The following is a 27,120-nucleotide window of genomic DNA, read 5'->3' as shown; positions in this document are numbered from 1 at the left end:
TTTTGCAGTAAAAGCTAACAGTATTATGACATTTACAGCTAAAATGTGAGGCAGAACTACAATTTTCTTTTACAAATTACGTTTCTCACAGTTTTTTTTATTTTATTCATAATAAATTATGTTTCATATATAAATATTTGATATGAAATTAAATCCCTGTTTCTCATGAACAAACTGATATATAATAAGTGTGGGTGCATATGATATGAAAGAGGTTGAACAGACCTATAGCGCAAATTCCAGTTTTTGTTTACATTTTGTTTTGATCAGAACGTGTACTATTGACTCCGTCCTGAAGGGGTTAACCCCTTCCTGACCGGTGACGGAAATTTTCCGTCAACCTTGTCCTTCACTTAAGGACCGTTGACGGAAAATTTCCGCCATTTACTAAAGTTAACCCCAGAGCGCCGCAGTCGCGCCGATCGCGGGGTTAACGGTGCTCCGGTCTGTCTCTGCATTAGAGGCAGACCGGGAGCACCGGATCGGGCTGTCCCAGCTCATGTGCCCGCTCTGACAGCATGTCAGAGCGGGCACATGTGCTGTGTATACTCACCTTCCGCCTCCCTGCACTTCCGGGTTCACTGTGAAGTGCAGGGAGACGGATCTTCACTGATCCTGTCCCCTGTGTAAAGAAAATAAAGTTAAATCCCACCCCCCCTTTACCCGCTTAAATAAAATTAACCCCTTCCCTGCCAATTGATCACCGACTATAGTGATCAATTGGCAGGGAATACATTTTAATGTAATCTGATTTTTTTTTTAACCCCTGAGGGATCATTAGTTTTTTTTTAACCCTCAGGGGTTAAATTTATTTTATTGTTTAATTTAAATATTTAAAAATTATATATTTAGCTAGCTGGGATGGGTGGAATTTAGTGGGGAATTGGGGGATTTGGTGTTAGGCTAACTAGGGGTTAACGTTAAAAAAACTTTTAAAATAAGCTTTAAAAAGGTTAAAAAAAATTTTAAAAATGTTTTAGTAACATTTAAGTAAAAAAAAAAATACCACCCCACCTTTACCCAGTCTAAATAAAAATTAACCCCTTCCCTGCCAGTCGATCACTGCCTACAGTGATCAAAATACAGATTCCAGTATTATAATGTGATCTAATTTTTTTTAACCCCTGAGGATTAACTTTTATTTATTTTTTTAACCCTCAGGGGTTCAATTTATTTAATTAATTAATTTAAATATTTTATAATTATATATTTTGCTAGCTGGGGTGGGTGGGAGTTATGGGAAAATGGGAATTTATGGTTAGTGCTGCTTACTGCTAGTTAGGGGTTAACGGTAAAAGAAAAGCTTAGAAAAAAATTTAAAAGTGTAAAAAAAGTTAAGATCGTGTAAAATATTTAATAAGAAAAAAAAAGTTTAAAAACGGGTTTTACAAAGTAAAAAAAGTTTTACAAAGTAAAAAAAATACATTTAAAAATGCTCATTACCACTACACTTGGAACAAGCTAGCGGAAAAATGATCCCACGCTAAGGTTCAAAATATGCCTTTTGAATTACCCTGGGATGTCTTCTTTAAGAAATGGTATGCCTTTATGGTGTAATTGGATTATATAGCCTTGTAAAATACTCTAAAATGGGACATGAACACAGCGTAAAAATTCTAAGTAAAAAAAAAAAGAAAAAAATGGAATGGCTGTGTCTCAAATGTGCCCCTTCAATGTCCACATATACCTGGCAAAGGTACATACGGGGGTATTGCTGTACTCAGCCGACATAGCTGAGCAACATATGAAGTAGTATACAGTAGTAGTACACATAAGGTTTGCAAAATATACTGCGCAAACTCCTTTTGTGTGTCAAAAAGGCAGAAAAAATGCTTATTACCACTACACTTGGTACAAGCTAGCGGAAAAATGATCCCACGCTAAGGTTCAAAATATGCCTTTTGAAATACCCTGGGATGTGTTCTTTAGGAAATGGTATGCCTTTATGGTGTAGTTGTAATATGTAGCCTGCTCAAGTGCTCCAAAGTGGGACACGGACGCATCAAAACCCTCCATGAAAATTCACACTTAAAAACCTTAACTTGTTACGTCTCTTTTACAGCAGTGTAACTTCACAAAATAGTGTCTAGGTCATACATTGGGCATATTGTTTTACTCAGAAGATTTAGCTGAGCATAATTTGGGGGGTTTGAACTTAGTGGCACATATGAAATGTACAAAATGCCCAGCAAAAATGTAATCCGTATGTAAAAAATGCCCCAAATTATTTTTTTACCACATACTTTGGCATATATTGGTAAAAAAAAAAGGGGGGGGAATGTTAAGGCACAATATGCACCATATGAGACACCCTGGAGTGTCTACTTTTACAAATGGTAGGCCTTTGTGGGGTTTTTATGAACAGTCAAACTGCTATAATACCCCAAATTGAAGCATAGGCCCATTAAATCCGCCTATCAAAATTCGACTGTAAATGTTGAAACGGACAGGTCTCCAATATGGCACTGTAGCTTCACGAAATAGTGCCAAAGAAATACAATAAGGGTATCGTTGTACTCAGCAGAAGTAACTGAACACAAAATAAAACTTTGTACAGGAATAACACACATCAACTTTACAAAATACACATGAGAAGTTCTTTGTTATAAGTTTGTGTGCCAAAAACCCCAAAAAACGAAATTTTACTCCAATATTTAGCACAGATTGGCAGTGAAATGGCTACTTAGAAAGTGTCAAGACAACGTTAGGACAATAGCCTGTGATGTCTACTTTATATAAATATATACTTTTGTGTGGCAATGTTATTTTCTTTTATGGCTATTAAGCTTACAAGACAAACATACCAAATTCTAAAATCGCCCCACATTAAAAGTTTATTTTACTCCTTGTGCTTTGTGACCTGTAACTACCAAAATAAACTTAAAATCCCAGACACATTATATATTCTGTAAATCAGAACAACTAAATAAATTTATTTTAAATTACTTTCTTTAACCTGCACTAACTAGGCACACATTATTTTTGCAAAAACTGTACAAAAAAACACATTTCTCTTTTTTTTTGCATTTTTCTGTATTTTTTTTTAATAATAAATAAGCATTTTTATATATATATATATATATATATATATATATATATATATATATATGTTACATCAAATTAAAGCCCTTTATGTCCTTTAAAAAACAGTATATAATATGTGTCGGTGCAATAAACGAGAGAGATGCAAATTGCAGTTGAACGCATACAGCAAGAAAATGCAAAAATTGCTTGTGTCATTAAGCGTAAGACAAGCTTCTGAAGCGGTGTCCTTAAGGGGTTAACAGAGTGCATGGGCGTCCGCAGGAGGGGGGGGCAAGAGGGGGCACTTCCCCCCCCCCTGGATTTTTCAGCTTGTGCTGCTATTTTTGGTTTGTGTGAGAATACACTGCAATACCGGCGCCGGCCAGTAGGTGGCGCTGTGAATGTTGAAAGGAAGGAAGCTACAGCTTATCCCTGCCTCTCCCCCATGACTGAAAACGCAGGGGAGCAGCACAGAGGCAGCCTACAGAGCAGGTAAGTGAGGGATGGGGGCACTATTACCCCCCTCACCATTACCCCCCCTCACCACCCTCAGCATTACCCCCTCACTATTACCCCCCTTCACTATCACCCCCCCTCACACCCTCAGCATTACCCCCTCACTATTACCCCCTCACACCCTCACTATTACCCCCTCACTATTACCCCCCGCACACCCTAAGCATTACCCCCTCATTATTACCCCCTCACACCCTCAGCATTACCCCCTCACTATCACCCGCCCTCACACCCTCAGCATTACCCCCTCACTGTTACCCCCTCACCATCATCCCCCCTCACCACCCTCAGCATTACCCCCTCACTATCACCCCCCTCACACCCTCAGCATTACCCCCTCACTATTACCCCCTTCACTATAACCCCCTCACACCCTCAGTATTACCCCCTCACTATTACCCCCCGCACACCCTCAGCATTACCCCCTCACTATTACCCCCTTCACTATTACCCCCTCACACCCTCAGCATTACCCCCTCACTATCACCCCCCCTCACACCCTCAGCATTACCCCCTCACTATTACCCCCTCACACCCTCAGCATTACCCCCTCACTATTACCCCCCCTCACACCCTCAGCATTACCCCTTCACTATTACCCCCCTCACACCCTCAGCATTACCCCCTCACTATTACCCCCCCACACACAGCTATCAGGAACGATGCACTCTCTCTTTCTTTTACATGGAGATTTTCTAGGGGTAGGAGTGGTGAGTGGCAAAGACGTCTGAAAAGAAAAGTCACTGAGAAGCCACTGGTCTCCAGAAAGCATGGGTTGTGATGCAGAGTCTCCCGGTGATTTTATATGTTCACTGAATTTCTTTGCGCCGTTCGTCTGAAGATCCAAGCAAAACTGAAAACCAAAAAATGTAAAAAACAAGTTTAGAAGGTACTGTACAAAACAATACGCACATAGACAAGGGTGGATTCTATAGGTGCAGCTCTGTTTCACTATGTGAATACCTGATTTTATGCAATTAGACACATGGGAGCGATCGGATGCTGATCATTCCTGCTCTTACTTCACCAACGTATGTCTGTGTTTCTTGGAACGTGTGCCTGTATGGGATGTGTGTGTTTATGTGTGAGGTCGTATATATGTCAACTTGCATGGTTATTCAATACAGCTAGAATTCAAAGTACATTTCACATTTAAGGACAAAGTAGCTGAATTGGAATCACAGCTGACTTTTGACCTGAAATTTGAACTTCACTATGAATTCACTTTAAATTCTCTCTTTAGTGACCTGTAAGACTTACGGGGTTATTCTCTGACGTGAGAATTTAAGGTGGATTGAACTACAAAGTTAAAGTCAAAGTAGCCGGACTGGAAATAATTTTCTAAATCAGCAATGGGTTCCATTCAGTTACTCTGGCCTAAATGTTATACTCACTTTAAATTCACCTTACGTTCTCACTTTAGTAAATATCCCTGATAGTCTATTAAACGATCCTGTCCCACGTTATGCTGTTTAGGAAGGTATCCTGAATTTGTTGGCCCTTTCTACCATTCTGATATATCGTAGCTATGTATATACTCACGTCTTGTAGTTCAGGTGGGGGGGTGGCTCTCCGGGCCTGAACTTCATTCCAGTCAATTGAGCTTAAGAAAGGATGTGACTCAATTTTAGAGGCCACTCCAAGTCTGAAATACGGATCTTTACACAAGAGCTAAAAAAAAGAAATAATAGCAAGTGTTTAGTAAATATAAGATTTATATTTTTGGGGGAAATAAACTGAAAAATATAATTTGCTAAAAATACAGTTGAAAACAGAAGGCAGCAAGGTGCGATATTCATCACTGAAATAATTCATAATGATTTCACGTTTCTGTGGATTAGCTATAATGTATTTTACTCCACTGTGTTTGTGTGTCCCTGCAGAGCCTAGGGTTACTTGGAGTTCTAATATGAGCTCCACACTTTTTACTCTATATACCCTCCAACAGATATATAAATTGCTTATTTTTATCATTTTATAGTTCATATGACATTAATATAGATACAAATTATAAATATATATAAATTGTAAAGAATAAAGCCTATTAATTCGTACCAGATATATTTTTTAATACTTTATACATGGATTCCTTGAAGTATGTGTCTGCTGTATACAACAGCTTCGAAACACAACTCAGGAAGAGGAGCAAAGCCAGTGAACCACTCATGGACAGCTGTTTCATTGTTAATGCAACTCATCAGCACGAGGTTGGTTACCGGCTTGCTATGGAGGCTTGGCATTACTAGTGAAGTACATCCACACTTTTTTCCCCACCACAACTCTTTTGGTATGTACATATACATACAAACAAAGTTATATATTGAACAACTAAAAAGTAACGGTTAAGAAAGCTTTATATTTTTTAAAAAGTTCAATGCTCATATATATGAATCCGGTTATAATTTGTATATAGTGATGTTTGGTTGGATGTGGTGTAGATGATACTTATAAGCCAAAACAGCCTTAGCCTATGGGTATTTGGTGTTCTAAAATGAGCTCCACACAATGTACTCTATACCCTCCAACAGATATATAAAGTACTGGTCTGTTTATTTATCAGGCTGCATACTATCATGCTAAACCACAGTTGAGCGTATGATATCAGACACCGGGCTGCAGTAGTGTCTTGTTGTGCAACACTGACATTAATAAAACAAAGTTCAAATGTTGTTCTAATAGAGTAATAAGAGAACATGTACTAACAGCATGACTGGTGTACATAACAAGAGTTGGGTCATAGTATTCTAGATTGTAAGTGCATTTGAGTAGGGCACTCTTCAGTTTTTGTTTCAGATGACATTATGGTTTTTATTATTTACTTGCTGCCCCTGTCCTTGGACATTCTACGGTGGTGCCCAATATGGTGTTAGTTTGCCAACAACCTCTGTACTTCCAGAAATTGCATATTTTTATCATATTTTTATATAGTACATATGTCCTTGATATAGATACAAATAATTTCTTACATGGAATTTGTAAAGAATAAATCCTGTTTATTTACCACTTCTGTACCAGATATATTTTCTAATATATCTTCATGTACAAAGGGCAAAGGCTCTAGTAATCTTACCTGGAAAGGCCCTCAGATAACATCAACTCCTATACCTTCTATTGTTTCTTTCTCTTTGTTACTATATTTTGTTCATCTTATGATATCACCTTGAAGCCTGTATGTGCAGTGTTTCAGTTTGAAATGCTGCACATACAGAGTTAAAGTCCTTTGCTACCAGACTTGTAACTCCACCATTGGCAGCATCATTTACCAGCCCAGAATAATAGTCAATCAATAAAGCATGACCCCCGCTCCAGACCACCCATGTTCTCCCCTCCCCAAGTTCTCCCTTTGCCTGTCCTCATGGATATCCCTCCCCATGCAGGTAGTAGGATTGGGCTGCAGGTAGAAATCGAACTCAGTGCCGGATCACAGGTAAGTTTATTTTGCTTCCCTTTTTCTTTTCCTTTTCTTATCGTTTTTTTTTTTTTTTTTTTGAGGGGGGGAACATGCCACAAAAAGTTACTTTTTCATTAAAAAAACAACTTTTATGAAAACACTGTTAATTGGATGAATAAACATTTAACTGTATAATGCCCGCTCATACCCACCTTTTGTAAGATATCCTTTTCTTCTGCAGTAAGCCATTCTGGATATTTTGGCGTGCCATATACCACTGATCTTACAATTTTACGTTCATCTGTGACTCCATCATCAAATGGTGAATTGCCTGTTAACATTTCATACAGAACCACACCAAAAGCAAACCAGTCAACAGAGGCGCTAAGATTCCTGCCTAAGAATGCCTGCCAAGAAAACAGTAGGAGAAATTAAAGTGTCATACTGTCCATAAAGAAACATGATAGTATCAGAGACTACGAGAGTAATGACAAATAGACATTAACTCTACTGTTTGTATCTCACCTCTGGCGCAACATATCCCATGGTTCCACCTACGCTACTCTTTGTGCTCTCACCAAACACATTTGTCCATGCTAACCCAAAGTCAGCAATTTTTACATGGCCCTCTCCGTCTAACATAATGTTTTCCGGCTTGATATCCCTGCAAAGAGAATCATATGATGTTCATTATAGTTTGATTTCAATACAGAAGACTTAACATCAGTGTAGACAGTTTTTAATAATATTAATAATATAAATTAAAAATAGAGAAATTAAATGAAAGCTATGTCTTTCCCCATTCTACCCAACATATCCCGTAGATGTACCACAGCAAGATGTTAAAAACGAGGACTGAAAATGCTCATTCAAACGAAAACCATAGGCATGCAGGGCTTTGTCTGACAGAGGAGCAGGGATATGTGGTGAAAATTGTGACAGACCTCCCATAGTCCAACCGAGTGCCTCAGCCAAGTCCACTTCCTCACTGCCATAGGGGACTCTGGAACACTTCAGACCCAGCCGCCAAAGCTTGACTGGGCTCTCTCAGGAACTCTTTCACCCGATCAGGCTGCAGCTTTTTCCTTCCAGGCAGATATCATCGTCTCTGCCTTTGCCATTCGTCTCTTTTCCTCGGCAGGTATCTACAACTCTGCTTGTACTATGACCAGCTACTGCCATTGCAAAGGCACTTGTGGCTCTTTGGCCTAGTTCTTTTTAACTTGTCCAGGGATTCAGGGACCAAGCACCCAGCCAACAGGTCCGAAAACTCTGTTACTGAGATCCCTGAGTAAACCAACCAGGTCACACAGTTCTAAAAGGAACTAACTCACAGCTTAATTTTTACTCTGGGCTAGCCCATATGTGCATAACATTATATTTGCTGTGACAAACTCAATGTAATACAAATAACAAATCACATGGAAAAAACATACAGGAACTCACAACACATAAACATATTTTTAAGAGGCTATGGAAGGCAATAACTAACAAGAAATATCTCCTCTGCCTACAGAATTCATAATATACAAATCTACCAGAATATGCAAATGAACAAGCCTTGCTATTCAGCATATCGCAGTTTTAGGATACTTACAACCAACAGATGGCGATGTACAGGCTTCCCAGCCAAATCCACCTAACTGGTTGAGAGAATCAGCAGAACAGGAGAGCGCTCAAAAAATTCAATAATTAACAATTTACATCGTGCACACCCTGCACCTATAATGGGCACATGATAAACATAAGAGTAATCTGGGGATCTACATAAAGTGTCCATCTTCGTCCACTAGTGATGGTGACTACTGTCACAGTGATATTCCTATTTCTCTAATTCACGGTAATGCATGCTGAAACAGTAATGATGAGGCCCCTGCCAATAGGTACCTATCCTGGCATCTGTTGTAGTGTTCCCCAAATGCTGTTCTACAACAGAGTGAATAGAGAGATACAATGCATATTGCTTATATTCATCTCCTGAGGGCCTCTGGACATACCAGCGGTGCAGGCCATGCAGACAAGCCGTATATATGGGGTTCCAGCTATACCACTCTAATGGCGCACTGATTACTAATATAGATATGCTAAAAATGGAGACAGATTGTGAGAAACTGAGTGCTGGACATCTACGTTGTATGAGAACTCCACTTTTAATAAGAGGTCCATCTTTGTCCATGGAGAGGATAAAGTTGGATTTATAGGTCATAAATAAACAATAGGGACAGAAAACAAGCATCAGCAATAAGAGTGTTCAGAAAACGTGAATTAAGGAAAGGAATTTAAGTGTTTACCGGTGGAGGATGCCTTTGCTGTGGAGAAACTTCAGCCCACAAACTATTTCTGCAGCTATGAACCTAAAGAATGAGAAATTGGGAGAAAATGGTGACAAATAAATATATTTTTGAACATGAGGTCTTGATCTCTCATTCTACCTCTCATACCAATTATATATTCCAGTTTTAACATCTTACCTTGTGGCGCTCCTTATAAGTGGACTATATTCAGATATTAAATTCCATAGATTTCCTCCACTTAAATACTCCAAGACGTATATAAGATAGTCCTGTTTGAGGAAAAAAGTACAGTTTACAATATGGGCACAGTTGATTTTTACTGTCATGTTATTTTCCTAGGTGATTGGGTTAGAAATGTGATTAGGAATACTTAGTAAAAAGCTGTGATCAATGGGGCAGTATCGAAGCCCTTTAATGCACATATTCCTTGTGTCAATTAATGCAGCCCTTTCAGGTAGCAAGGAGAGATAATTGTGAAATGATAACAGGCAAGGATTGGTAAGGATTAGATTAGACAGTTTAGCACACTGATGGAGATAGGATATTCTTCTAGCTATGTGTGGAGATTGAAAGAGTGATTATTTACTTTCATTGTAAAATGTATTTAATGCAGAATGATATGTTAAACTTAATAAAGCCTCAGTCGGTTACAAAATAATAATCGGCAATGCTGCTTAGCTATTGTATTAAAGAATACACGTATGTGATAGAGTTATAATCCAAATATGAATAGACTCATCAATATATATTTTTTTGATTTTTTGTATTATTAAGTTATCATATTTAAATGTGCTGGGAAGTTTGATTTTAATAGTCTTCATTGATATCATTAAGATAGGGACTTCTCTCTAAGGATGTGCAAGTCTAATCTGGTCAGGTTAGTACTTTATATGACATGTAAAATAAAGTCAGGTTGAGCCAAGTGTCATTTTTGCACTATTGTGCTATTGTGCTATTGTGTGTGCAGATGCTGTTCTGTTTGTACAAAATACATATAAAAATATATAAAATATTAAAAAAGAAATAGTTGATTGCACATGTGGTTAGTTCTACATTCAAATTATGTAATGTTTACAGATTGACTAGTAATATTATAGCATGCCTAGCTTTATTAACTAGCAACAAAGAGGATAATTTGGATGATAAGTCACTCTAGTACCTTGGTTTGGAATGTGGAAAACGCATGGGTAAGGAATGGACTCCCACTAGCGACCTCCAGCACCCGACGCTCAACATGAATAGCCTCCTTATCTTGTTTTAAGAGGCATCTCTTTTTTACCATTTTTACAGCCATCTTTTGTTTGCTGATGACATCTGTGGCCAGTAGGACCTGGAAAAGACATAAATAAGAGGTGAGTCATGGCAAGCAGAGTGTTAGCAGTATACTAGATTAAGCCTGCTTTATAAGGGTGTTTTTATAAAATAAACATGTTTGAATGAGCTACATAGAATAGTAAATGCAAATACATATCTGGAAACCACTATAAATCTTACATACGCAACTATCCATGAAACCCCTATTTGTATTTCCCATTTCTATAATAAATAATTATGCTTGATAATAGAACCTAATTCAGGAATGCCATATATACCTGTCCAAAGCTTCCTCTTCCAAGTTCACAATGAAAGGAAAACCTGTCCAGAGATGTCGGGGCTGTCACCCTCGAGTGTTTGGAGCAGTTAACTTTGGTCATTTTTCTCTTTGAACATGGATGAGCGTTCTCGGTGCTGTCGACCTCATCGAAAGATCTCTTCGCTTTTTTGGGGAGCATTCCCCTTTGTTGCTCTTTAGATGGAGAGCTCCTTTTTATTCTTTTTTTAGGACATTCATAACGTTCAGAGATAGGTCTCTTCTTGCCCCTTCTTCCTATTTCACCAATATAGTTAAATCCTGTTTTTATTCTTCCAACAACAGTTTGACAGAACAATTGCAGTCTGCATAGGAAGTCAATGGGTGGCATCAGTGGACTTTTTTTGTCTGCTACCTGATGTTGTCTTGATGTCTCCATTGGATTCTCCCGCGAAGTTGCTGAACTGCTAATTATTTGTCTTTTCCTTAAACATTCATTATTTTCAGGCATAGATCTCTTTTTGCCTTTTCTTCCATTCTTTTTGTAGACTTTACGTCCCATTTTAGATGCTATATGACAAAGCAATGTATCTCAAACTACTCAAAGCTTTCTCCTTGCTTGGCAGCTGAGAAGAAATGAGCCCAGGTGTCTCTAACATTCATTAATGCATCATTAACCCTGCTGTGATGTCATTGACCCTGCTGTGATGTCATTAACTCTGCTATGTATGCCACATTCATCATGACATCATTAACCCTGCTATGTATGCCACATTCATCATGACATCATTGACGCTTCTATGTCATAGTCAGCTACTTAGGGCCTTATATATAGGCTACATATTTAACACTGTTGATTTAGTTTAATGCTTTACTAACTAGCAGTATTTTGTAATTAATCTGATATCTATGTTACTTTATGTTAGATTTGGTGTTACTCCCTCAATTAAACATTGTCTGCACAATACAAGCACACGAGACAACAGCATCTGAGAAACCAGTCAATGGTGTCTCCATGTCTTTATTTTCCAATAAACCAATTTTATTTTTATTAATTGTTCAACTTTTACTCTTAATCATCAAATGTATTGAATTCTTTTGGAATCTGTGAATAATTCACATTTTTATTCAAAATATTTTTCTATATTTAACAACAAATTCAATCACTATAGCAAAAGGTGATGTGAAAAGAAAAATAAAAGTTTTAAGGAAAGGGGAGCTAGTGTAAGAAATGAGGATGAGGTTGTGTCGTGTTGAAAAGGAGAGATGGTAATATTTATTATTTCTCTTCTCTCCCCGTCTTTCTCAGTTGTTTGTTTTTCTATATATAGGCCAATAGTATATTTATGGAAAGAAACGCAACTTATCATCATATCTGAATTTTTTATAGTAATGTATATTTCCTTTGCCCTTTATTTATTTTCTGTGGGGGCTAAAATTAACCAAATTAAAATTGGGTAATTTAAAGCAAAGTTTAAGGCGTGTGAAATATCAGATTTAGCCAAATCCATCATTATTATTGTTATTGGTATTTATATAGCACCAACTAATTCTGCAGCTCTATATAATATTATGAAAGGCAGGAAATGTAACAATAAATGTGACATAGTTACATAATTACATAGATGAAAAGAGACTTGTGCCTATCAAGTTCGGCCTTCCTCACATTTTTTTTGCTTTTGATTCAAAAGAAGGCAAAAATCCCAGTCTGAAGTGCTTTCAATTTTGCAACAAAGAGGAAAAACTTCCTTCTTGACCCCAAAATGGCAGTCAGATATCTCCTTGGGTCAAGCAGCTATTACCCCACTAATTAGAAATGATATCCCTGTATGTTTTGTTTTTGGACGTATTCATCCAATTGCTGTTTAAACATCTGTATGCACTCTGCTAAAACCACTTCTTCATGCAGAGAATTATAGTTCTTACTGTAAAAAAAAACACTTTTCTTTGCCTTAGATGAAATCTCCTTTCTTCCAGCCTTAATGCGTGACATTGTGTCCTATGTATAGTCCTGTTTGTGAAGAGATTTTCAGATAATGGTTTGTACTGGCCCCGAATATATTTGTATGATGCTACAAACAAGGTTGGAGGCGCATCTTCCTTGAGGTGCATCTTTGGAGCGGGGCTGCAGCATCCAGGGCGGAGGTAAGGGTAGCATTATATGAGGAGATAGCCAAAGAGGGACAGGATGAAAGTGGGGATAAAGGAGAGTTTGGAATGGAGATCAGTTGAGAGTTGCTGGAGGTCAAGAGAATGCAGGTCCCTTTTTCAGGCCAAGGGAGGAGGTAATAAAAGGAGTTTGGAAGCTAGGTTGATGGGAATGTTGAAACCCCCAAGACTTAGGGAGGGATATTACTTAAGAGAAAGTAGGGAAGCCAAACAGAGAAATGGTCAAGGAACAGACTAGGGGAACCAGGGGGGCAATAGGTAACAGCTATGTTAGCAGACATGGGTTTGAACAGACGAATTGAGTGAATTTCAAAGCTTGTGAAAGAAAGGGAAGGGGGGTGGGCAGGGTATTAAAGGCGCAGTGGGGTGAAAGCAGAAATCCTACACCACCACCTTTACTCTCAGCTTCTCTTGGGTTGTAGGTAAAGTGAAGCCATACCATACCATATATTATTCTTTTTGTGATTTGCACTGTTATTTATCTGATTTGTGTGGGTTTTGATCATACATTTGTTTTATATCCACTTATAAAAGTTCTGTTATTCACACTTCTACCAGCAAGATGCAACCTGTTTTCTTTGTCTATACCAGCACAAACACCTCATACCAACTGTCAAGTTTTGATGGTTTGGGTTTGTTTTGCAGCCACATGACTTGGGAAAATTTCAATTATTGAGTAGACCATGAACTCCTTTGTATACCAAAGTATTCTAGAGTCAAATGTAAGGCCATCTCTTGCGCAACAAAAAGAAAGATGTTATCTTTTTTCCTGCACAATTTTTGTAAAGGCAGTTTAGATCATTTATACAATGTTGGTGGGTTTTATTACTTTATTTCATTATACTCATTAACATGGTGACATGGTTAAAGCCTCAATGGATGCGCGAACAGAGTGCAACGAACCCTGCCTATCGAGCCATACCATATTCGGGTTTGTCCTGCCTGACCCCTCAAGCTCCATCACCGACCGTATCCTCGGATACATGCCATTTAATTATTCTTGTCAAGTGAGCAGCTTGGTAGTAACTAAGTAGGCTAGGTAATCCTAGCTCCACACACTTTAGGAAAAAACAGCTAAGACATTTTAACCCAAGGTTTCTAGGCTTTCCAGAGAAATGCAATTATAGCAGGTGTCAGTGCAGCAAAGCAGGCCCTCAGAATCTTTATAGGTATTGTTTGAAACAAGTATAATGCACGTGGTAGAGTCATCTAAACTGCACTGCACCTCCCAAAGACAATATATGTAGTATAGACCGTGCATTAAGATCCACCTGCAGCCGATTCAATAAGGGGGCAAAGTTCAATTGGTACAACAAAGTAAGGTCAGCAGGTACCCGAATGCCTAAGTATTTAATCTGTTTAGAATACCAATGAAACAAATAATTCCCTCGCAACTGGGAAGCTATAGTTTCTTCCTCTAAGCTTTTGTCCATTCTCATAGTTCTCATATTCTTTGTTTTTGTTGCACGAACTTGGATCTCACATAGTTAAAAGGGTAATCCAGACATGGTTCCCGTGCTCACTTCCTACAGGCTATACATGGCTGACGAGGTCCAAAGAATGCAGAATCTATTGTCCAGGGTTTCTGTATCTCTCACGCAGAGAGATTTTGCTGGCATTTTCATTCTGGACTGCCCTATGGGTGGGTTCAGTCTAATATGCTGTGAAACTGGTTAATAACAATAATAACAATTGCCTTACAAAAATATCTAAATCTCAAGAATCTGAATACATGTGGCCAAAGCAATGGGTTAAAAGCCTTGTGTGCTTCAAGGCTTACCAGCAATGATGGTCTCTGCTTGGATGAGTCCTGAGATGATACAAATGTCGATATGCCATTCTGATCCCACGAGTTGAGTATATAATGAATGATGTTAGAGTTTGCAATCTGTTTGCTATGATATTTGTTGGTATTTTAATATCTAGATTCATTAGAGTTATTGTCCTCTACAATTCTATTAGGTCGGTATAATTGCCAGGTTAGGGATCAGGATGGTTCTAGACTCCCCAATCTATTTTAACCCCTTAAGGACACATGACATGTGTGACATGTCATGATTCCCTTTTATTCCAGAAGTTTGGTCTTTAAGGGGTTAATGGGTGAATGTTAAGATACATTTCATTTAACAGGGAGGTTAACAGATGAAGTATGTGTTAAACTAATTTGAACCTGATTAGGTGGGAAAAGTAAACTCTATTTTTTTTGTCTTATAGTACATTAATTAAACATGTTAAGCCTACTCTTTTTAGAAGGTCAGTTTTCAGTATATCTTCATCTGGGATGGCAGAGTACAATGATAATGCATTGTGGATGAAATTTGAAAGATTATTTTATGTGAGATATCCTATATTTCTTATTGGACATTTTGGCTATTTTTGCAAGTACTCAGTCTGAATCTAAAGGGAGATTTAGCCTTTCTGCTAAAACAGAGTCTAAAAGGCTTTTTGTTTCCACATAAGTTTGTTATAATGTCTCTGGTGGAAACAACATAGCCCTGATAAGCTAAGGTCAAGGGAAGGTTCTGGAAAACAAATTCTGGATTTCCAGTCTTTAGCAACAAAAGATATGTTTGGGCCAGTGGCGGATCCAGAGCTTGATCTCGGGAGGGGCACTTGTAGATTATTTAAAGAAATAATCCAGGCACAATAACCACTACAGCTTAGTGTAGTAGTTATGGCGCCCGTAGTGCCAGGATCCCATCCCAGAGTAAGTAGTCAAACCATTTAAGAACAGTTTGACAACTTACCTGGGATCTGCAAGAGGCACCACCTAACTCCCCTTTCTTTTACTTCTTTCTAAATTTTTACATAATTAACCTTACCATTAAGCATAAAACGCCAAAAAAGAGCACAACACTTAATTATCATGTGTTTTTCCATATGCAACCTTTTTGTAAGAGTGGGGTACTTTTCTACTAATTGACTTGTGTTCTCTACAGTATTATTTAATACTTGGGGTAGCAACAACAAATATTTCTGACGTAAATGGCTTCATATTTTTATTTAGTCATCTCAGCTAATAGTAAAGGTTAATCAAAGTTTTTCTGGCCACTGCCATGATGACATATTATTTATTTTGGTTAGTTTCTTTGACGATAAACTACTTTATAAGTCTGTTTATCTTTATTTCATGTCATAAATTCATATGCCGCCAATCAGTCAACTTTATGTCGCTTGAGTTGCTTGTTTAATTCAAGACACATAATCTAAAATAAAACAGTCTACTTGTATAACGAAGCTGGTAATGTGGAATGGAGAATGGCTGGCTGTCACACAGACTGTATTGAGAGACCACTCTCTCATGGGTTCTACCAACTTGGGAAGCTCATTGCTAGATACCCCTGGTGGTTTCTGTTGATTCCTTTTGTTATGTCTGCTGGGCTAGGAGCTTTTTTTTTTATTCTTTATTTTGGTTGTGCACAGAATGAACAAAGCAGCCGGCGTGTGCCACAACAGCGACGTCCGGTAGAATAGGTGAACATTGGTATAGCATGTTATGGCATTTGATATACAGGCACATTTTTATAATAGTTATATGATCTCTAGAACAGTAGTTTAGGTTCACGTTTGGGTTTGAGTACAGTAGCATTCGTGGTTGGTGTGGAATACATAGACATGAATGAGTATGTGAGTGCTTGACATAAAACATGCTGGTGTAACTTGTGCGTGTACATTTAACAATTAACAAACAAGTAGGTTGAGCGACTATTTAGTAGCAATCTAACTGAGTTGCTGCCTAGTGGGTGCTGTACATGCTAGTTACTAAGATACAAGAAGAAACTGTATAGACATGCTAGCACATTTTGCTTAGTAATAAAGAGTGAACTGGTACATCTAACAATAGGAAAAGACAATGCACATTTGTATGTCGTAACGTTATGTGTAAGCTTACACATGAGAGCAATGCAAAGGGGATACTTTTCTATGTTCCTCTCTTTAGTGCCAGGGGAATCAGCAGTAGCCGGTGTAATCTGCAAAGAAAATGACTAGGAGAAGCACAGAGTCCTTTTAGTGAGAGTCTGCGTGAGGTAATGATCTCTGCGTCTCGAACAGGGTCGTAGGCCGTGGGCCTCTGTGTGGATCAGTCCGTTGATTTTCACCCGATGCCTTGTCTAGTGGCTTTGCTCGCGTAGTGGGGTATGTGCCCCATCGAGGTTCTCTTACCTGTAGGGCTGTAGCGGGTTCTCTTTTGCAAGCTTGTCCCGTGCCGGGGGGTCGGCCGCCTTCCCCAGGCCTCAGGCTTCGCTCTGATTTAGGCCGCATGACCGGTAGAGGTTTCTCAGCGTCGCACTGGTGCCGGACAGGTACCGGTTTGTTTAGCTTGGTGCTCCTTGTTTGTTCCCGGTCACCCTGTGCTGCTAACATGTTCCTGTCTCTCGGTTTCGATTCACTTATGCTAGTTATAGCAGGAGCTCTTAGGATGTGCGACTGGCCATATTGGCTGTCAGGCCCCGCCCCCGTTTTTTTATTTTTTACCACAAAGAGAAACTAGCAATATAGAAGATCAGTTTACACCCATCAGGGCTCCTGCTAAATCAGAGCAAGATTTTATAAAAAGGCATTTTCCAGTCAATGACACTGGCCAATTTTCAGCTCAGCGGCTTTATACAGAGGGATCTTTTGTCTCCTTGATTGCAGTCACCTTATCTAATAATATCATGAATGCAAACACATTTGTGGAGCTCCTGATGTTGGATGAGAAGGTGAGAACTTTGGCTATTACAATGCCAGAGGCAGGACATGATATTAACTTCAAATTTCACCAGCTGTGTGCAGAGGTCTGGCGATCAATGTCTCCCATCTAACCCGCTGTTAGCTGCAGTACAAGGTAACCCCAACAAGATAGAGACCATCAACGTGACCTATCCAATGTTCCAGAATACGACATTTCTGGGGACGTATCTTGGAGGAGTAACACTGAGCCCAGAACACATTGTACAGAGAGCCATTGCAATGAGATTAGTTTATTAGCTGAGAGAGGACAGTGATCAAGACAGAGATAACAGCTTGCTATGGATTGACCACTTCATCACATCCATTCCTAATGAACTAAAAGCATTAAATCTAAAAGATGTGCAGGTAAGGTTATTTTTGGAAATAAGAATTTAGAAACACCATTATCTTAAGGAACAACTGTCACATAAATACTGTTTTTCATAAAATAATCCTTGAGGTTTTTAAAGGAAATAGATTTATTTTTTTCAATGAAGTATATGTAAAAAAAATTATAAAAAATGTATTCTTATCTTTGGTATATCACAGGATCATTTAGCCATATACATGAACCTTGGGTGAGACTGTATTTGAAAACCGACAGTCTCTATAGTCTTCCCTGCTTCACCTTCTGCACAGATATATGCTAGACAGAGGTAGGAATTAGGTTTTTTTTTTTTGTTCTACATATACTTCTTTTAGAAAAAATCTATTTCTTTTCAGAAGTTGGTGGAATGATTTTTATATTAAAACATAGTTTTGAGGTAACAGTTGTCCTTAAAAAAAATAAATAAATATGGTACACACATGCACGGAATATTTTTTTTATTATCTGTATATTTGTGATGCATACAATTATATTATCTGAAATTTATATTACATATTTGCACAACTTTGCTAGAGTAAATATTTAAAATTTTACAATGATCATTGATGATGTACTTCTGTAATGTCAAATTAACAAATAGTAATGTCAAATTAATAGAGGCGCATAATGAATTGTAAATGTTTGTTGACAATTTTTTTTAAAATGACATTTAAGTAGAAGTAACCGACAAAAATCACCATCGCCGAAAAATATGCAACAAAAGTGATCAAATACAAACTGATTTAGTAAGCTGTCTTCTAGTGAGAAGATAGTTTGCTTACTATTAAATTAGTATGGATTTATAAAACTAAATTAATAGTGTTTTATGCTGTGTTCCTGGTTACCTCATTCTTTTAGTTTGCCTAAAAATGCATTTAGTTCCAAAAAAAGGATTAGATTTTTTTGAGGACTTCATACATTTTTGTATCACTTTAGAAACATTTGTTGCATTTTTTATTTTACATTTTATGTTCATATTTCCGGCTAATCCGTGGCAGCATAACATTAGGGTTAGCTCCCCCAACTTGACTATTTAGGACAGGAAATAAATTATAAATAGGACATACCCTCTCTAAGTCTCTAGTCTTTTTTCCTGTCCTCTTGGTTGTGGAGAAGGCATCAGTTCAAAACATTACCTATATACATTTTTATTTTAGTTTAACTCGGCTAATTTTTATTTAGCAAAACCCAGGAGAGTTAAGCTTTTCTCTCTTGTAAGCCCCCAGTATGTAGCCCGTTTAAGAAACAGCTCCTGAGGGAAAGAATATCCTTAGTTACAGAAACCCCGTAAAATCCAGTGCATTAAGTAGTACACATTCAGCATTGGAAATTAAATATTTGCTGTGATCTTATGGGTAGCATTGTTTTAAGTGATACCTAAGCAATTTGGGAACATAATTCTGCTATGATCCTTTGGGTAGCGATATAAAATGTGGAGCATTTTGGAGTGTATTTATAAGATATTTAGAAGAATATTTTTTTTTCTTAAATTTAGCTTGGTTCATGTTAAAAACGATGTAGAAATGTACTCTTTTTAATTCTAGATACATTCCAATATTTAATTTATATGGGGGACCTTATTTTATCATTATTACATTCTAGTTAATTACCTCTTTCCTGCTTCCAGCTTTATGTTCTGCCGCATTTCACACCAATTCGCCATCCTGTTTGGCGAACTTTTATGATTTCTACTTCCGTTTGGCAGAATTCACCTTGCTCCTTTGTGCATTCGGTTTCCAAAGGCAAATTCGATTCTCTGAATTCAAAGATGCAAATGTAATAGGCATGAATAATTCAAATACAGTGAATATTGGGGTCCGAATGAATGTGCATTCGATAGCTATTCGTGTTTCCTAAAGCTCAAATTTTAATGCAATTATTTAATTTAGATTCTGGTGTCCTTTATTCCCTCCTGAGCATGTGCATTAGCACAAATCTGTTGTGTAAGTTTCTAGAGGGCCTAAATTTGCAGATAAGCCTATTTATACAAAGTGGGCAGAGCCTACAGTGGAATACACTATGAAAATGGAAACAAAAAGCCTCCCACCTTCCGGACAACCTTTTGGAACTACGCGCAGTTACTTTTCAAAAAGTTCTGAGGGGGAAACGGGTGAAGATTAGAATAGACAAACGGACTGCCTGTAACATATTCTTCCTCACCTTGCGATCAGCGGCCGTGCGTCTGCATGACTAACACTTGCGACATGTTAATGGACGTCGGCCGTTGCGGATCCACGGCCAATTATACCCCCACGTCCGCTCACGTGAATGACAACGTTGGCGGGCACATGACGTCACACACGCACCGCGCGCGCACGTTTTGGGGTCAAAGAGCGATCCCGGCCAATCGGAAAGATAAAGCAGGTATAAAAACCTAGAATTACCTTTCCTCATTGCCCTGTCGTGGTTTCCCTAGTGGTTATCCGAGAGCGCATTCCTGATTCAAGTTTCTTCTGTTTTTTTTTACTTTGATTTTGACTTCCCTGTATTTCTGGTATCCCTGACCTCTGGCTTTCCTTTATTGATGTGTCCCTATCTGTGTCCCCTAACCTCAGCTAGCACCCTGACTATTCTTTGGTACATTAGTCCGGCCATTCTAAGGCCCGGTAATATGTTACCTATTAGTCATCTGTGTAACACAATTCTACGTGCTGGGTCATATAGTAATCATGACTGCCCTATATAAACAAACAAAGAGGTATCTGAAGCAAAGCCATCCTTCTGGAGCTAGAACCCATTATGTTATGGGCCCAGAAGATGATATTGGGGCTGGTAGCTGTGTATGTTCCAACCGAAGAAAATTTGAGGGCAGTTTCCTCAGTCGTCATTATGTAGATCCCAACGAAATGGCAATTGAATCCTCAGATCTTCCTCCAAACGATATATAATGTTAGAGCACTCCAGAGGTGGATCCAATGATAACTACATCAAATTCTCAACTTCCAACTTTCTTCTCCTGAACCTTCCATTCCAAGTCTTTGGTCACAGATGCCCTGTCCAACAGGTGGTCTTTCAGTCTAGCTTATGTCTTTCCTCCATTTCCTCTCATCTGGAAAACCTCAAAGAAAATCAAGCTGAAACGTCTTCAGGTTATAGCGATAATCCCATTCTGGCCTCACAGACCTTGGTTTCCACTACTCAAGTCCCTGGCAATCGCTCCACCCATAGAAACTTCCAAAGATCCAGAACCTTCTAATTCAATGGCCAACAGTACGCATATCTCCAAACAACCTTCATTTGACGGAGTGGAAACTAAATGGAGGAGCCTGGCTATTAAGGATTTCTTCCTGTCAGTAATTAACACCTTGTTGAAAATCTACCTCTTCTACATATTTTCACATCTGGACTGTATTTTTGGAATGGCTAAATAGTACAAGATTCTTGTTTTTCTCCTATAGTCTCCAATATTCTGAACTTCTTTAAAACAGATTTGGATAAATGTCTCATCTAAGTTCCTTACATTTACAGATTTCAGCCTTATCTGCCCTTACTGGAACTAGGTGGGCATTGCATAGCATGGTAACCCGTTTTCTTACAGCCATCAAGAAAGTGAAGCCTCCTATTAGATTCATTTCTCCACCTTGGGATCTACCTTTGGTTTTAAAGACTTTGACTCTTCCACCATTTGAAATTTTACAAGAAACTACGAATCAACCGCTTACCCTTAAATGCCTCATTATTTTTGCAGTCCCTTTAGGCAGAAGGGTTTCTGAAATTCAAGCCTTTTCTCCGGAAGAGCACTATACTGTGTCTTATCTGGATAGAGTGGTCCTGCATACAGTCCCAGATTTTCTGCTACAGGCGATGTCAAACTTCCAAAGTGATAGAACAATAGTATACACACTAAGAACAAAATAATTAATCTGCTAAATTGAAGGGGTCCCAGGTGTACCTCACTAACACCCAAAATAGTAAACAGTGAAACAGAAAAGTGGGAACCACATCCAATAAGCATACAAAATTGAGCTACAACCTGGAGAATAAAAAAACAGAGCTGAAGTATTCTATATAAGAATAATAGTGAATCTAGAATAATAAAAATACAAATCATAGCGTAACACAGTATAATAATAGTGAGAAATGTGGTGCTAGTTGCAAACTCACAAACAAAAACAGAAATCAGGCCTCTCACCCCCCTGGGGTATATGTGATAATGTAAACTTGATAGTAGATTCAAGTAATATGGATGTCTTCAAAGGAATGGATAAAAAGAACCATACATGGTGAAGTATGTAAGAAAAATACAAAATATATTTGTTTGATTGCACTTACAAACAGAAGGATGTAAACAGGCATATCTCCACTCCAAGTGGAACTAAACCGCAGCGTGGTGGAAACTGGCACCTGGGAAAAATTCCAACTTTGGCCGCAGGAAAAAAGAAGTACATAAAAAATAAATATAACAAAGAGGCCAATATCCAATGCGTTTCGTCCAAATAATATCGGGGACTTCTTCAGGGATATATGTTGTATCTTTTGATAGAAGAGCTTCTTATACCCGTAATAATTCCTCTTAAAGTCGTTCACCGGCGGCGTGCGTTCCAGGCTGGTGTGCGGCCCCCAAAAGAAATGCCACCCTTACTGACGCACTGCCAAAGCGGTCATGCTGGAGAATGTTGCAGGCAGCAGAACGTTCTCAACGGTGTCTCCATACTCTGTCACATCTGTCACATGTGCTCAGTGTGAACCTGCTTTCATCTGTGAAGAGCACAGGGCGCCAGTGGCGAATTTGCCAATCTTGGTGTTCTCTGGCAAATGCCAAACGTCCTGCACGGTGTTGGGCTGTAAGCACAAGCCCCACCTGTGGACATCAGGCCCTCATACCACCCTCATGGAGTCTGTTTCTGACCGTTTGAGCAGACACATGCACATTTGTGGCCTGCTGGAGGTCATTTTGCATGGCTCTGGCAGTGCTACTCCTATTCCTCCTTGCACAAAGGCGGAGGTAGCGGTCCTGCTGCTGGGTTATTGCCCTCCTATGGCCTCCTCCACATCTCCTGATGTACTGGCCGGTCTCCTGGTAGCGCCTCCATGCTCTGGACACTACGCTGACAGACACAGCAAACCTTCTTGCCACAACTCGCATTGATGTGCCATCCTGGATGAGCTGCACTACCTGAGCCACTTGTGTGGGTTGTAGACTCCGTCTCATGCTACCACTAGAATGAAAGCACCGCCAGCATTCAAAAGTGACCAAAACATCGGCCAGGAACCTAGGAACTGAGAAGTGGTCTGTGGTCACCACCTGCAGAATCACTCCTCTATTGGGGGTGTCTTGCTAATTGCCTATAATTTCCACCTGTTGTCTATCCCATTTGCACAACAGCATGTGAAATTGATTGTCACTCAGTGTTGCTTCCTAAGTGGACAGTTTGATTTCACAGAAGTGTGATTGACTTGGAGTTACATTGTGTTGTTTAAGTGAGCAGTGTATATAAGTGAGCAGTGTATATACATATAATTTACTTGTATGATTATTGTTGATACTATGTAAATGAATGCATTACATCTATATTGATTTTTTTTTCATTTATGGATTATACTATTACTGGTGTATATAGATTGACATAATTTTTTAGATACATTGATCATGTAAAGATAATTTTTTATATATATTGATAACAGGAGTGCGGGTATTCAGCATATAACTGTGACGAATACCACTTATAGTGGGTTAGATACCTTTAGCACCCTTTCTTTATATACATGCTGTACAAAAATTCGTTACCCCTACATGCATGGACTGTAAAATAAAGACTCGTCAGAGCCGATCCTGGGTGGATGCGGACTGTCCAGGTGCCCTATAGATAGGCTCCACCCACCCAGGTATAGCCAACTGATCTCATTTGGCCATGCCCCCAACCCCACTGGGGGGTGGGGTCTAACAAGAGAGGTGGGATCTACCTGAGGGGTTGGAGCTGAGCCCTGCACGCCCTGCCTATCTGCAGAGCACCTGTTCCACAACCTCCCCAGGAACAGCTCTTGGACAAGTAAAATTTCTGTATAATCTATGCCTTTGCTATCAATTTCATATTTTGGATAAGATTTTCAAATCATTTAATATTCTTTGGATAAACTATCAAAATTATTTTTTCAAAATATTAAAATATAAAAAAATATATATAAATAAAATGTCAAAATATTATAAAAATAATTTTTCAAAATATAAAATCATTTTTAAAAGTGAAATTGTGAGCTGAAAAATTAAATCAAAGGCTATATAAATATTTGAACGTATATGCTGCAGTGTATAATGGAAAAATAGGCAAATAACCCTTTATATATATTTGTTTATTTTTTTTAAACCAGGTTTCCTATTTCACCTTAGTGTCCAGGCAGCAAGAATTTGAAGGCTCCACAACATCCGTGATCTCTTTATATTCCATCACATATTTTGTCACTATAACGTTTTCGATTATATCATGCCTCAGGTAACTATAGTTTTCTGAAAGCATATTCCATTAATAAGCTTTAGAGAGTGCAAATTGTTGTCTTGTGAGACTGTGTTTTTTGTTATTTTTTATTTCACTGATTATGTGTAACTACAGAAGAAACAAATGAGTTTAGTTATTTCTCCAGCTTGCAGTTTCTTGGGTTTTAAAAATTACTATATGGCCAAAATAGGAACATGCAAAATTCAATGTATCAAACTGAAATTTTAACAGATTTTTTTTTTTTATTGGGTCTCTGGGGCCTTGCTCCCTTTTGCAGATCACTAGTCACATGAGACAAGTATTTTGTGACTTTTAACTTTTTGTTTTATATGTAGGGGGCACAGCAAAAAAGTTAAAACAAAAAGGGATAAATATAACCTTAACGGAAAACTAAAGAGTATTCAGGTCTCCCCCTACTCCTCCCCCCGATAGACAGTAAAAGTGTTTTTTTTTTTTTTTTTTTTTAAAGAAAGCTTTACTTACTTTTCTCTAGTTCTAGGGCTCTCTCTTTGCTGCTTACCTCTCCTCCTCCCATGGTGTGGTCCAATACAATGCTCTTTATAGAAGAGCACTGGGTACCTCATATACATCCTAACATCTGTGCACCATACCAAAAAATACAATTTTTTTTACTTGTCCTCCAGCCCAAATTTACTAGCCCTCTCATGCTGAATGACCCCCCATACCCGTACTTACTATTTTATATTGAGACTTACCTACAATGTCAATTAAGAAATGGGTAAATCCTCTTGCCAGCCTTGGGAGCAACAAAGACCAGAGTCGTACCAAGGTTATTTGACACCCGAGAAGGGATTTTTGTGTGTATCAGTCTACTCCTGTTGTGTTTCTCTGCACCATCCATATCATCTTGTGTGTATCTCCTGACTCCTCTTGTGTGTGTCTTCTATCCCCCTCTTAACACTTTGTACATCTCTTAACCCACTCTTATACATAGTGTGTCTTAACTCCCCCATATCCTTTGTTACTCCTAATTCCCTTCTTACCCCCTGCATGTTTTTAACCCTCTTTTCCCTTGATTGTCTCTCAACCACCTCCTTAATTATTTTATGTGTCACTGACATGGAAAGCAGTTTAGGAGCTAGAACCCAAAAGCAGCAAACAATACACCCTTACAAGCACTACTTTAGGGAAAGCTGGAAGTAAGGGTAGGATCCTAGGAGATCTGTGGTGGCATTGCGGCTTTATCAAGTAAACAAAATCTAAGAGAGGTGTTCAAGAGGAGCAGAAAAAAATTGTGATATGGTCCAATGTCAGGGTAGGCAGAAAAAAAGTAAATAATGGGTAAACCAAGCCAAGTTCAAGTAGCCAGAAGATCCATTAATGCTGGGAGCAGGGTAGGACCAGGTATGCATTGCAGGAACAAGTGCACGATCTGGTTCTGGGTCAGGAACAGGAGCTGTGGACCAGTTAACCTTAGTCAAAGGCTCAGAAAAACCAGACAGTGGACTGAGCCTGCTCAGAGGGTCTTCCTGTTCATGAGGACAGCATATTCCTGGAGGTGGAGTTCCTGATCGGACAGGGAGTTCTGAGTAGCACACAGAAAGTGGCCAGAGTGGCTGTATATAAGGCTCAGTTCCCACCTCCTCCACTCCAGTTCCCTGTCTGATCAAACAGAGGAATATAAAGATCTTCAAGCAGTGAACTTCAGGGCATTGAGAAAATTAGATTTCATTAATAGCCTGCCTTAAGTGAGTTCATCTAAGAGACTGTCTGTCAGCCTTGCATGCATGCTCACCAGGCCGGCATAACTCCCCTATCCTTATAGGCCTGTCCCATTTCAGGGCAGCTGAGCGCTTCATCAACATCCCTCTTGTGGCACCGCCACCACCAGTTCTGCATCCACACTTACCAATGTTGGGATGTATGAAGAAGGTAAACAGACTCCTTGCCCTCCGTTTGTATTTTCTTGTAAGAAATGTATGCCTTTTGTCCTCAACTGAATGGTTTAAAAACACCTTTAACACACTGTATATTGTTTGATGTCTCCTTTTTATAGACTTGACTGTGTAAGAAGCAAAGTATGTGTTGCTGCATTTGGAGTAATTTCATCAGGGTTAGCCGTTCTGAGCAGTTTTGGCTTGCTCTTACTGTGTGGTGTCCCCAATGCCCCATTCCTTATTCTAGGTAAGTGCATGACATCATGATTAAGAAATGTATAGAGAGCACCATTAAGGAGATGCTGCCCCTTTAAATCTGTTTATTCTTAATATTTGTGACTGTGAAAGCCAAAATGCATCTCAGATTGCATGTGCCATTATACAAAAGAAACATGTTTATACAATTATAATTATTCCTAATCACAATAATACCATATTGCTTTAGGTATGGGAGATGGAAGTTGAGTCAGCTCATATTACCAGCCAATAAGAAAAATTCACAGGCACTCTAAATGTGAAAGCCGCAGGCAGATTTATTGCAACAAAATACACAGCAACATGTCGACCTAACAAGAGGTCTTTGTCAAGCTTGTTAGGTCGAAACGTTGCTGTGCATTTTGTTGCAAAAAATCTGCCTACGGCTTTCACATTTGGAGTGCCTGTGAATTTTTCTTATTGCCTTATCGTGTTGGGATTGCTGGTCCTGTTCCAGAGCACCCGTGGCCGTTGGGAGTGAGTGCGGTT

General features: G+C 38.8%; 1 pseudogene; it reads left to right on the top strand.

The window, feature by feature from the left end:
* The first annotated feature begins 16,222 nt into the window (after positions 1-16,222).
* Positions 16,223-27,120, top strand: part of LOC134609486 (patched domain-containing protein 3-like) — a 28,551-nt pseudogene continuing 17,653 nt past the window's right edge.

The sequence above is a fragment of the Pelobates fuscus genome, chromosome 4, assembly GCF_036172605.1.
Source record: "Pelobates fuscus isolate aPelFus1 chromosome 4, aPelFus1.pri, whole genome shotgun sequence".
Taxonomy (NCBI): Eukaryota; Metazoa; Chordata; class Amphibia; order Anura; family Pelobatidae; genus Pelobates; species Pelobates fuscus.
The sequence above is the reverse complement of the archived record's forward strand: the minus strand, read 5'-3'. Positions and strand labels throughout refer to the sequence as shown.